Below are 9,332 nucleotides of genomic sequence, written 5' to 3' on the forward strand. Positions count from 1 at the left end.
ATCTTAAATGATCTATATATTCAATGCAATCTATTAAAATTAAACAAGAATTTTGCAGAAATTGACAAGGTAATTCTACAACTTATATAAAAGGCAAAGGAACTAAGGCAGTCAAAGCAATTTTGAAAAAGAAGAATAAAGCAGGAATCACATAATCTGAATTCAAGATCTACCACAGAGTTAAAATAATTAAAAGAGTGTAGCCTTGGTGAAAGGATAGACATCTAGATCAAAGAAAGAGAACTATGTCTTCAAAAATAGATTCAAATGATATAGTCAATTGATTTTTGACAAAGTTGCCAAGTAAAACTCTACAGAGGAAAGATAGTCTTTACTTTTTAAGATGGTACCAAATATATAGAATAGCCTTATGCCACAAAAAAGAGATACTGACTCATTCTTTACATCATATTTAAAAGTTGTCTCAAAATGAATCTTAGACATTAATATAAAACCTAGTACTATAAAGTTTCTGGAGAGAAAAATAGGACAACATATGAATGACCATGGGTTAGTCACAAATTTTTGTATAAAACACAAAATGCATGAACTATAGAAACAAAAAAATGATAAATTGTACTTCATCACATTTAAAATCTGCTTTGTGAAAGACACTGTTGAGAGAATGAACAAACCACAGACTTACACAAAATATTTGCTAAACAGCTGTTCAATACAGAATATGAATCCAGAGTATAAAAGGACTCTAAAAACTCAATAGTATGAAAACAAAAGGAAGGATAAACAGTAAAAAATAGGCATAAACTTGAACAGACATTTCACCAGAGAACATGATGGCAACCAAGACATTTCACCAGACAACAGACATTTCACCAGAGAACAGATGGCAACCAAGCACATGAAAAAAACATGCTCAATACCATTTGCAATTAGGGACATACAACTACAATGTGATTCCAAGCACTTATCAGAATGACTAGAATTTTAAAAGTATAATAACAAATGACAACACAAAGCGCTCACAACTGGCAGAAAAACTGGAGCTATCATCCATTGCTGGTTGGAAAGCAAAATGTTGCAGCTGACCCTGCAATCTCATTCTGAGTTATTGATTCAGATAAAAGAAAGCATATCTTCACAAAGACCTCTATACCAATATGTATAACAGCTCTATTCACTATGTTCTAAAAATGGAAAAAGCCAAATGTCCTTCAACTATTGAGTGGAAAAACTAACCATGCTACTTTTCTGTGTAAATTTTCTTCAGGAAAATTAAAAAGGAATCAAAATCTTATTTTGTTGTAACTTTTCTAATACACTCTATAAACTCTCTTACTTCAATGTTCTTTCTATCAGTCTGTCATTTTACTGATAGACCCATTAATGAGATGGTTATAAATTATTGATATGTGTTAATTTTATATTTTTATGTTTTTATCATTATGAAAATTGTAATTTAGTACCTTTAGGTGTATCACTTTCTATCAAATCAATTTCTTTCTTCGCTGGAAATCGATTTTTCTCCATCTCTCTCTAGCTTCTCTTTCCTTAACTACGCTTTCTATAGTGACTATTCAACTGTTGTATTTTGCTAAATTACTATTACTATATTTCTGAATTTTTATTTTATTTTGATTCTTTGGTTTATTATTTTGAGTTCTCTGAATCATCTTTTCACATTCTCCTGATCTCCAGTCATCTTATGTCTGACATGTTTGATTTTCTTGAAGCTTTAGCCATTTAAAACTTTTTATTTTATATTATTTTAAGACATATTTAATATGGTATGTGTTTGATTTCCTTACGGACCTATTTTATGCTCTAATTTTAGTAATATTTGGAACTTTTTGTTATCTTTATCCTTTTTCCATTTAAATGTCATTATATGGAGTCCAACAGTAATCCTTTTGTTCCTTCAACGGGTAAATGTGGTGGGCATCTTGGCTATCAGAAGGAAGTATACATGAAGTTGGAGATATATCAAGATTCTTTACCAATTTCATGCTCAAGAAATCACCCTCATGTTTTTATCATGGCCTTAAAATACAGCCACATTAACTCACAGAGCTAAGTTTGATTCAAGAGTACATTCTACCTGCTGTTTTTTATAACTAAATAGATCTTAACTTCCAAAGGAGTACTCTGTACTTTAGATGTTATATGTTGCTTTAACAGTACTTTCTGAGTCCTACATCTTGCAGAACCCCCGCCAAGTTGAAACTTTCTTTCTGAGTGTATCTACCCTACTCATTTGACATTCTTTTCAGCATTTTATTACTCTAGGGGAAGCCCTGTTTTTCAAAGCGACTGCATGCTGCTTATTTCTGAGATCTCAGTGACACATAGCACCATTTGTCTCTCACAGTCCCTTGTGACATCCTGATTGAGTCGGGGTGGGAGGTGGGGAGCATCTGGAAAATGGAAGATAAATTAAAATTCTATTCGGCCTCGCTTTTCTACCAATGTTAGATTTCTCTATTTTGGTCCTAGGCGTGTGTGTGTATGAGTGTATTTATTGTGTATGTGCGTATCTATCAGTTGATTAATAGATATGTTTTATTTAAACTCAGTTTTATTCATGATTCACAAAATTACATGACATAAAGACCTACAGAGCTTTAAACTTTTGAGGTATCCTCCATATTTCTATGACATTTGTTGGACTTTTCTCATTGCCTTGAATAATAATCTTCCAATAAACCCAAATGTGTTCTTTATTCATTTAAACCACACACTTTAAAATTTTAAGAGAGTAAAAGTGCAATGAATTTGATTGACAATAAATTAATTCTGCTAAATTCGCAAGAGATATATTGTAGTTTTAGATTACTATATTACGTATATATGTAATATACATATTTACATATGTATATATGTATTTATATATGTATATCACAAATATATACATAAATATGCATATTTATGTATTTATAATACATATATAAGTGTGTATATATGTATAATATACATATACAAATATGTATATTACAAATATATATTATTTACTGACATGTTACAACAAAAAATGGCTTATACTGCCAGGATGAGGGCACTGATTCTCAGAGAAGTTAGTGCTAACTCACTGTCAGAGCTATGATATAAAGTATGTCTCATATCTTAAGATTTCTTATCTAGTATTAAAACATAATTTTTTTCTTAAGGCATCATTTTAAACCAGAGACCAAATAAAACTTTATTTATTTTATAAATATCAACATGTAGTAGAGTATTCCAGAGCCACTTACTTTTTTATTATTGAGTAAATCATCGTGTTGCTATTTTGAGCCGGAAGACAATTGGGGCATATTCCCCTTAGGCACCTCCTGTGGGTTTTATCAAGAGTAGAGTTAAGTGGATATAAACAATTTAAATTAATCATATTCACAGTGTATCTCAACCTGCCTTTGCTGTCCCACAGTTAAGAGAAAACTTCTGATCATCTGCAGAATATTTTAGGAGATAGGACTTAAATATCAAGGTCAGATGCCTGTTGCATAGGTGGATAGAATGTATTCATCACAGTCTGATTTATGCAGAGTCTAAGAATTAAAAAACAATACTTCCTGGAATAAAACAAAGCAAACAGAAAGTATCAAATTTATGTTTGTGGAATGCCCCAAATAGAGTGCATGTTTTCATTTTCCTGGTGAAAGAAGAGAGACCAGTCCAAAGTAAAACAACAACAATCAGGAAATTTATCAATAGAAGGCAGAAAACATTTGCCCAATTCAACTATATTTTGATATAATGAGAAAAATAATGAATAATTCTTTTAAGTTAATTTTGCTAGCTATGTAATGAAGAATCCACTTCAGATTACCACTTATTTCATAATGTTTCCCTAGTCTTAATAGCTTAAAATATATCCAAATACATCAAAGATCATGTTTTGTTTTATTTCAGTGAGAGGTTGAGGGAGGAAGTCATCTGCAAAAGGAAAGCTTTATTTAACAAGAGACAGTGAAAAATGGTGAAAAGCGTGTGCACCATGCAGGAGGCCTAGGATGGAATCTTGGCTCTGGCACTTATTCTCTGTGAGAGTTGCTATAAACGTGAAATAAAAAAGGTGTGCACAAGTCCACTCCTACAGCTTCATAAGTGCTTATTTCTCTCCGCTTTTTCAAATTTAGTGTTTCAATAACGAGTCCAGGATATTTGGAGTATTCTGCCTTTTATTAAAGTGATAATTTTGGAAGTGGCTTTACACTAATTATAAAAGATACTTCTATGTTATTAAATACTTCAAGAATCATAGTCATTTTCTTTTTATAATTCTGAGTCCTTTCAACATGGACTAATACGGATTTAGTCATGCCCATCTAACAGAAATGCCGATTTTAAGAGAAATTTAATTGAAGTATTTAACATTGTAATTTTTCATTATCTTATTTGTCCAATGCAAAGTTAATCGCGCTGCAATGTGGCAGATGGGATTGTGGTGATGTGTGTGTAGAGTTTTGTTTTTTGTTTTGTTCTTTCATTAACAGATCATACAATTCAAAACACTCTACTCTCTAATCCATACACTTAAAGAGTGCATAGAGGAAAAATCATTACCATAGTTTAATTCATTGGTTTTAGTCTGATAGAAGAGTGTTTAAGTACGTATAAATCATCCCAAAATATTTATTACATGTAGCTAAAGAATGAACTATCTAGTTCGAGGCTCTGGTCAACTATGTTTTTCAATGATTTAGTTGTAACAGTGTTGTGGCCCAATGTTTGCTAATTTTTAAAAAGAAATACATGTGATGAGAGAAGTTCAATTATATGAGCGTCTTAATGTTATACCCCAAATTGACGAATATAAAGGAAATTGCTTTAAAAATTTATTGTTTCTCATGTTTAATTAGTCTGCCTGGCTGTGTGTTATTGTGTCTGCTTTGTCATTTAAATTTATTGCTATTTGAAAGAGGAGCAAATTTTGGAGGGAAAGTCTAATCTCAAAGGTGGCTTTTAATTATTGAGCTGAGTGAGGAGCACAATCCTATGTAATTTTCCTCGTACCAGGTTATCTATCACTGAACTGATGGCAAGAATTGTATTGGGCTTGAACTTTTTCTTGTCACCCCTAATTACGTTAAAACAGAGATTGATTTCACTATATTCATCCAAGTTTTTCTTTTCTTTTATTTCTATTTTTATCTTATCTCCATAAACTCTTATCTGAACCTCCCATTGGTATTCGTGCCTTCCCACCCCAAGGCATTTTTAAAATAAGAAGAATGTATTGTGGGTTTTCCTATCAATTCATTAAGAAGTTTTCCAATGAAATGATATATTTCAAAGCATCTTATAGTATGAGAGCCACTCAAAAATATTCAGTTAATTAGAATAAGTGGTTTGAGTACCCTAATTTGTTTTGTCGTAAATTTATTTCCAATATGTAGGATTCAACCTAAATTCTGCCTTCTCTGATGTCTCATATGTTTCTTATTTTTTCGGCCTTTAATCTTTCCAATAATTCTACGAAAATATTATTGCCTGATATTGGACAATTCTAAGGAATCCTGACTTCGTCTTTCCCACAAGATTGTTGGTCTGTGCTTTCTTCTCCTTCCATCACTATTTCTAATCCAAATGTCTCTTTCTCTTGCTGGTGGGATCCATAGCAATGTATTGAAGCTGGAGCTTGACTTGTATTATGAATTTAAATAATGTACTATTTAATATTATTTGCAGCAGATTATGTGCCCTCAAGACACACTCAAATTTTCTATGGGTGGATATATAAAAAATAAAATAAATAGGGGCTGGCCCCGTGGCCGAGTGGTTAAGTTTGCGCACTCCGCTGCAGGTGGCCCAGTGTTTCGTTGGTTCGAATCCTGGGCGCGGACATGGCACTGCTCGTCAAACCACGCTGAGGTGGCGTCCCACATGCCACAACTAGAAGGACCCACAACGAAGAATATACAACTACGTACCGGGGGGCTTTGGGGAGAAAAAGGAAAAAAATAAAATCTTTAAAAAAAAATAAATAAAAAATAAATAGCTGTAATGAATAATTTGAATAAAATCTATCCTCCAGCTAGTGCTATGTTATGGACCAATAATGGAACTTTGAATTCAGGTTTAGATAACACTTTGACTCCTAATTTGATTAACTATGTGACTATGTAGGAATGATTTCTGGTCTACTTTCTAACTTTAATTTTTGGCTATGTGTTTATTCTTAAATGCTAAGTTCTAGGTCTAAGTGCAAAGATTGCTTCTTATCGTGGTTGTATTTTTAATCACAGATCTTTAGGAACTTCTTTGTTTCTTTTAGATAATGGTTACTAAACTGTTATTTCACTGAATCCAAAATCAACAATATATAATCAAGTGTAATATTCTGAAAGAAAAATTATATTTTTAATTTTTTCTTATTATTCTCTCATTTTTACCGCAGAGTTTTGAGAAAGTAGAAAAACATAGATTATCAAGAATTAAACTTCCAAAAGCAATACAATTGACCAAATATTTACCCAAACAGGACAAAATAATGCTAAGTATTTGAAAAACAAATTAAATGAGACATAGGTTGCCATATAATTCTATGTTCAATCATAGTCCATCTTCTTAACAAAAATCTTAATTAGTTCTTTTCAGAATAACCTAATGGAGTTGGAAAAATTTTAGAAGGATTAACTCATAAAACATTGCATTTCAGTAGGCTGTCAGACTGTCAAGCAAATCTACTACAGCACACACTATTTTTAAGTTATTGTAAAAGTTAATTTTAACATAATTTGCCATTTAATATTTACTGTATTGTTTTTAGCTAAGCATTAATGTCAGGATTCTATAAGGAAATATTTTTAGCTGTTCACTTTGTGTTTTAATGTTTTTAAATAGGAAAACAGCTAATAAAATACAGTGTTAAATTAACCAGTTGACTTGATGGTTTTAGAAATGACATGAATTGAGCCCATGAGTAAAACTCAAATCTTCCACTTAATTCCGTAATGAGTGGCATCAACCTTTGAGCAATCAGCCTGTTACTGTGTCCTGAAATGCTACTGGGAAATTATGCAGTGCCAAGAAATAAATATGAGAATATAGTTTACTTTCCATGAGACACAATATTGCTAATTATTGTCAAAGAAATATGAATTATAATTTTACAAATATCTTCAGGTTTGTTGCATGAGGTGTCAACATGAAGAATGTTACTGAAGTAACTATATTTGTACTGAAGGACTTCACAGACAAGCTTGAATTGCAAATCATCTTATTCTGTCTTTCTGGAAATTTACCTGTTTACTCTGATGGGAAATTTGGAACTGGTTGTATTTGTCAGTGGGGATTCCTGGTTCCACAACACCGTGTAGTATTTTCTCAGTGTGTTATCATTCTTAGATGTCTACTATTCCTCATTTGTCACCCACAAAATGTTGGTCAATTTCCTGTCAGAGAATAAAGTCATTTCCTTCCTTGGATGTGCAACACAGATGTTTCTCATAGTTACTTTTGGGACCACAGAATGCTTACTCTTGGCTGCAATGGCATAAGATTGCCACGCAGCAATCTACAACCCTCTGCTGTATTCGGTTAACATGCCACCTGCTCTATGTACCGCTCATCATTACTTCCTATGTTGGTGTCATGTTGACTGCTTCAGTGCACACAGGGGCCACATTTACCCTAACCTTCTGTGCATCTAATGAAATTAGGCATGTCTCTTGTAACATCCCTCCTGTCCTTGACATTTCTTGTTCTGACAAGCACACAAACCAGCTTCTAATCTCCTACTCAATGGGCATTATTGAGATAGTCACTATCCTGATTGTCCTGATCTCCTATGGTTTCATTCTGGTGGCCATCCTGATTTTGCATTCTGCTGAAAGGAGACAAGAAGTCTTATCCACATGTGGCTCTCATCTGACTGGAGTGACAATTTTTCATGGAACAATCTTTTTATGTATATGAGACCAAGTTCTAGCTACTCTTTGGACGAAGACATGACAGTGGCAGTATTTTATACCCTGTGATTCCCATGCTGAATCCCATCATCTTTAGTTTAAGGATCAAAGATGTAAAAGAGACAATGAAAAGCATGTTTGGTAAAATTGGGTATATCAATAAAATATATTTTTCACACTAACCACTAAATTGAAACAAATTAAGAATGATGTTCTTTGCCTCCATATCAAGAAGTTATGATAAAAGTGGGTTGTTTTAGTTTATGAGTGTCTTTCTATTCTTCTTTGACATTTTTAGATAAAGGTCATAGTCATACCTCCACCTCTGCGGCTTCCACACATGCATAAAAATTGTGTCATATCCTTGCTTCTTACTTAAATCATTCTCAGATATGCACACACACACATATACATGCATATGTACCCCAAATTATAGGCACGTATGTGTACACATATGCTGATACTGATTGTGTTACTTTCTTAAGCCTGCCGTAACAAAATATCACAGGCAAGTGACTCAAACAACAGAAATTTCTGTCTCACTGTTCTAGAATCCAGACGTCTGAGATCAAGGTGAAAGCAGGCTTGGTTTCTTCTGAGGCCTTGTTCCTTGGCTTGTAGATGGCAGTCTTCTACCTACGTCTTCGCCTGGTCTTTTCCCTTTGTGTCTATGTCCTAATATCTTCTTCTTATAAAGACATCAGTGATATTGGATTAGGGCCCACCCTGAAGACCTCATTTTAATGTAATTACCTTAAAAAAGAACTTATGTCTAAATATAGTCTCATTCTGAGGTAAAGGGGTTAGGATTTCAATATTAGACTATTGGTGTATATATATATATATATTTTTGCACACACAGAGTCACATGTACATGTAATCTTTTCTTTAAAATGTATGCTATTACCTTTCATCTCAATGAGTCAACTTGGATAGGATCCTAGGTTGCAATTACAAGTACTTTATAATTATATCTGACAATCTTGAGGAAATACCACATAATCAACAGCAAAACTAAGCTGGCATATTCTCATAGCCCTTTCTATGGAATCATTTGTATCAGACTCCAATTCAAAGCACTCTGCTCCATTCTCAGATCCACCCATTGGCAGCAATCTAATCACACTCTGTGGTTAGAAGAACTTGGAGAACATGTTCAAATTCCTGGTGTCATTACTATGCTGTTTGTGAGGGTGCATTTCTTCCCCTTTTATTATTTCATTATTTCATCCAGAGCATGAACACTGAATGCATTCTTTATTTCCTCATAGAATACAGAGACTAGGCATTAGCGTTTATCAAGGTTATACTTAAACTAAAGAATAAGAAAAGACAAGCACAATTCAGAGAATTAGGTACAGCTCTCTGGCAGATTGGGCTTTTCCTACAACTAAGCCCCAGCAATCTTTATGGGTTTCCCTACAGGGCTGGTCTTGACTCAGCTTGGGCTCTGTTTTCATTTGACCC

General features: G+C 33.2%; 1 pseudogene; it reads left to right on the forward strand.

Annotated features, from left to right (window-relative positions):
- The first annotated feature begins 506 nt into the window (after positions 1–506).
- Positions 507–8,047, forward strand: LOC139040910 (olfactory receptor 5T1-like; annotated as a pseudogene).
- Positions 8,048–9,332: the final 1,285 nt, after the last annotated feature.

This window comes from Equus asinus, chromosome 17 (assembly GCF_041296235.1).
Source record: "Equus asinus isolate D_3611 breed Donkey chromosome 17, EquAss-T2T_v2, whole genome shotgun sequence".
Lineage (NCBI taxonomy): Eukaryota > Metazoa > Chordata > Mammalia > Perissodactyla > Equidae > Equus > Equus asinus.